Genomic DNA, 5,355 nt, shown 5'->3' with positions numbered 1-5,355 from the left:
CTATAAAATCATTAAACCCAACACATTAATATTAAAAACCCTTGAGATTAATATTAAAAACTGAATAGATTATTAATATTACAAACCCAAACATAAATATTCTTGGGGTTTAATATTATTCTTCTGGGTTTACAATATTAATCCCTTGGGTTTATTAATCTAAGAGTTCATATTCCTATGGTTTAATATTATTTCATTGTCTTTAATCCTAATGGGATTAATATTATAAACCCAATGGATATAAAGAAACCAAGAGCTTAATATTATAAACCCTTGGGATTAATATTATAAATGTAAGCGACTATTAATATTATAAACCCAAGGAATTTATATTATAAACCCAATGGATTTATATTAAACCTAAGATTAATATTATAAACCCTATCATTAATATTATACCCTAGGAATATGAACCCTTAGATTAATAAACCCAAGGGATTGATATTATAAACCCAAGGCACTAATAAACCCAAGGGTTTAATACTAAAAACTCAAAGGAATAGTATTAAACCCAAGGGATTAATATTATAAGACTAAGGTATATAAACCCTAAGATAAATATTATAAACCCTAAAACAAACATGGTTGACCATCGTTGACCATCGTTGATTTTCATATTGAGACAATCTTTGTCATAATGTGACATGGTTGACCATGATTGAACATTGTTGATTTTCATATTGAGAAAATATTTGTCACAATGCGACGTTGGACCGTGATTTTATAAACTCAATGTATTTATATTAAACATTATGATTAATGTTATAAACCATGGTTGATTTTCATATTGACACAATCTTTGTCACAATGTGGCGTTGGACCATGGTAGACCATAATTGACCATGGTCGACCATGTTTGACCAATGTTGACCATGATTAATCATTGTTGACCATGGTTGACCATGATTGATTTCCATATTGAGAAAATATTTGTCATAGACCCAAGGGATTAATATTATAAACCCATGGGATATAAACCCTAAGATAAATATTATAAAACCCAAGGAACTATAAACCCAAAGGAATAACATTGAACCCTAGCATTAATATTAAACCATAGGAATATAAACCCTAAGATTAATAAACCCAAGGGATTATTATTATAAACCTAAGGGATTAATAAACCCAAGGAATTTATATTATAAACCCAAAGGACTATAAACACAAGGGATTTATGTTAAACCCTAGGATTAATATTATAAAACCTATCAATAATATCATACTCTAGAGTACGAACCCTTACATTAATAAATCGAAGAGATTGATATTATAAACCCAAGGCACTAAGAAACCCAATGGATTAATACTAAAAACCCAGTGGATTAATAATGTAAACCCAAGGAATATAAACCCCAAGATAAATATTATAAACCCTAAAACAAGCATGGTTGACCATTGTTGATTTTCATATTCAGAGAATCTTTGTCACAATGTGACGTTGGACCATGGTTGACCATGATTAATTTTCATATTTAGAGAATTTTTGTCACAATGTGGCATTGGACCCTGGTTGACCATGGCTAATTTTCATATTGAGACAATCTTTGTCACAATGCAACGTTGGATTATGGTTCACCATGGATGACCATGGTTGTCACAATGTGACATTGTACCATCAAAAAATCTATTTTTCACAAGGTGACCATAGTTATTGACCATGGTTCACCATGATTAACCATGGTTCACCATGATTAACCATGGTTGACCATGATTGATTTTCATATTGAGACAATCTTTGTCACAATGTGACATTGGACCATGGTTGACCAGCGTTGATTTTCATATTGATACAATCTTTGTCACAATGCGACATTGGACCATGGTTGACCATGATTGATTTTTATATTGAGAGAATTTTTGTTACAATGCAATATTGAGACAATATTTGCCACAATGCAACATTGGACCATGACTGACCATAGTTGACCATGGTTGTTGAAATGTGATATTGGACCATGAGATAATCTTTTTCACAATGTGACCATGGTTATTGACCATGCTTGGCCATGATTGATTTTCATATTGAGAATATTCTTCTCATAATATGACATTAGACCATGATTGACCATGGTTGATATTCATATTGAGACAATCTTCGTCACAACATGGTGTTGGACCATGGTACACCATAATTGACCATGGTCGACCATGTTTGACCAATGTTGACCATGATTGACCATGGTTAACCATGGTTGACCATAGTTGACCATGATTTCTTTCCATATTGAGAAAATATTTGTCACAAACCCATATTGGGATTATTATAAACCTAAGGGATTAATAAGCCCAAGGAATTAATACTAAAAACCCAAGGGATTAATAAACCCAAGGAATTTATATTATGAACCTAAGGGATTTACATTAAATGCTAGGAATACTATTGTAAACCTTATCAATAATATTATACCCTAGGAATATGAACCCTTGGATTAATAAACCCAACGGAATAATATTAAATCCAAGGGATTAATATTGTAAACCCAGGATATATAAACCCTAAGACCATTACACAATCTTTGACACAATGTGACCATGGTTATTGAACATGGTTGACCATGGTTGATTTTCATATTGAGACAATCTTTGTCATAATGCAACGTTAGACCATGGTTGACAATGGTTATCAATGGTTGATGATGGTTGAAAATATTTGTCACAATGCAACGTTGGACCCTGGTTGATCGTTGTTGATTTTCATATTGAGAAAATATTTGTCACAATGCGACGTTGGACCATGGTTGACCATGGATGACCATGACTGACTATGGTAGATTCATATTTAGACAATCTTTGTCACAATGCGACGTTTGACCATGGTTAACTATGGTTGATCATGATTAACCATGGTTGACCATGATTGATGTTCATATTGAGACAATCGTTGTCACAATGTTACATTGGACCATGATTTACCATGATTGATTTTCATATTGAGATAATATTTGTCACAATGTGACATTGGACCATGGTTGACTATGGCTAACCATGATTGAACATGGTTGGCCATGGTTGACCATGGTTGATTTTCATATTGAAACATTCTTTGTCATAATGCGATGTTGGCCCATGGTTGACCATGGTTTTCGAAATGTGATACCAAACCATGAGACAATCTTTGTCATAATGTGGCCATGCTTATTAACCATGGTTGACCATGATTGACTAGTTAACCATGATTTATTTTCATATTGAGAAAATATCTCTCAAAATACAATGTTGGACCTTGGTTGACCATGGTTGATATTCATATTGAGACAATATTTGTCACAATGTGGCATTGGACCATGGTAGACCATAATTGACCATGGTCGACCATGTTTGACCAATGTGGACCATGATTGACCATGATTGACCAAGTAATAAACCCAATGAATTTATATTATAAACCCAAGGGATTTGTATTAAACCCTAGGAATAATATTATAAACCTTATCAATAATATTATACCCTAGGAATATGAACCCTTAGATTAATAAACCCAAGGGATTGATATTATAAACCCAAGGCACTAATAAACCCAATGGATTAATATTATGAACCCAAGCTATATAAGCCCTAAGATAAATATTAAAACCCTAAAATGAACATGGTTGACCATGATTGACTATGGTTGATTTTCATATTGAGACAATCTTTGTCACAGTGTGACGTTGGACCATTGTTGACCATGGTTAACCATGATTGATTTGCATATTGGGAGAATCTTTCTCACAATGCAGCATTGGACCCTTGTTGGCCATGATTGACCATGGTTGATTTTCATATTGAGACAATCTTTGTCACAATGCGATGTTGGACCAAGGTTGACCATGGTTATCACAATGTGACATTGGACTATGAGACAATCTTTGACACAATGTGACCATGGTTATTGACCATGGTTGATTTTTATATTGAGACAATCTTTGTCACAATGCGATGTTGGACCATGGTTGACAATGGTTGATGATGGTTGACCATGGTTCACATATGGTTGATGATCATATTAAGACAATATTTGTCACAATGTGACTTTGGACCATGATTTACCATTGTTTATTTTCATATTAACCATGATTGACCATGATAGACCATGGTTGACCATGATTGATTTTAATATTGAGACAATCTTGATGATGATTATAAACCCAAGGGGTTTATATTAAACCCTAGGATTAATATTATAAACCGTATGAATAATATTATACCCTAAGGATATGAACCCTTAGATTAATACACCCAAGGGATTTATATTATAAACCTAATGGTCTAAAAAATAATAATAAAAAATATTTTCTAATAATAAAATAATTGATCCAATCTTTATAAACAAATATTAATAATTAATAACAGTAAAGTTTTTTTAGTTAAAAGTGTTATTTTGTTTTGGTAAGTGGATTAATGGATATAAATGTCATATTTTTTCTTTATTACCAACGATTAGAGAAATATCTATAATCGAACTATAAATCATTACGATAGTTTGAATACCATCATCACACTAATTCGATGACATAGGAGGTTTTAGAATATATTAAATTTTGATATTAAGTTACATTAATTTTAATTATTTTATTATTATTATTTTAATAAAAATATCAACTAAAAATTAAAGAAATATATATATATATAGATATATAGATATATAGATATATTAGTAAGCTTGGTAGTACTACATCTTCATCATGTCCAACTGCTCACCCTGATCGAGGGATAGCACAAGATTTGAACCCAAGGCCTTTGGTTTGGTGAGGCTTCATTTCCACGACCATTGTCAATTGAGCTACCCCAAGTGGACAAAGGAAAACATATTTTTTAAATAAAATAATTTTAAATAATAATAATGATAATAATTCATGAATCCTAGGAAAAATATATTAGTTCAAAAATTCTAGGCCATAGTAATGATAAAGTGTTAAAAATAATAAAAATGACAATTATAAATATTTAAACGCAATGCCAAAAAGAAAAAAATTGTAGGCATTTGTATGAGAGTTTATTTATTTATTATGTCCATATGATCCATGAGAACTAAATATTGGAGCCATATATTGAGCATACACCATCGTGTTTAACAGTGGAAGTCATGTTAGATCTAAGACTTTTGCAATCCATAATGTAGAGATAAGTATTTCCGATTAATCACATTGTTAGGATTTGGTCCAATAATGTGATTAATCCGAAAGACTTGGAAGTCATGTTTAATGTAGATCTCATTAGAAAATAAGAATTTATAGTAAACTTGGGGACATTTGTTGAAGGGTGATAATTTGATCAAAACAAATTAGTAACCTTGAAGAAAGCCTACTTACTTTATTATTCCTATAAGCTATTAGTTTTTTTTCATTCTTTTATTTTATTTTATACCAAATCCAA

Source organism: Pinus tabuliformis, chromosome 5_2 (assembly GCF_031772625.1).
Source record: "Pinus tabuliformis cultivar Carrire ecotype Pingquan chromosome 5_2, CPIR1, whole genome shotgun sequence".
NCBI classification, from domain to species: domain Eukaryota; kingdom Viridiplantae; phylum Streptophyta; class Pinopsida; order Pinales; family Pinaceae; genus Pinus; species Pinus tabuliformis.
The sequence above is the reverse complement of the archived record's forward strand: the minus strand, read 5'-3'. Positions refer to the sequence as shown.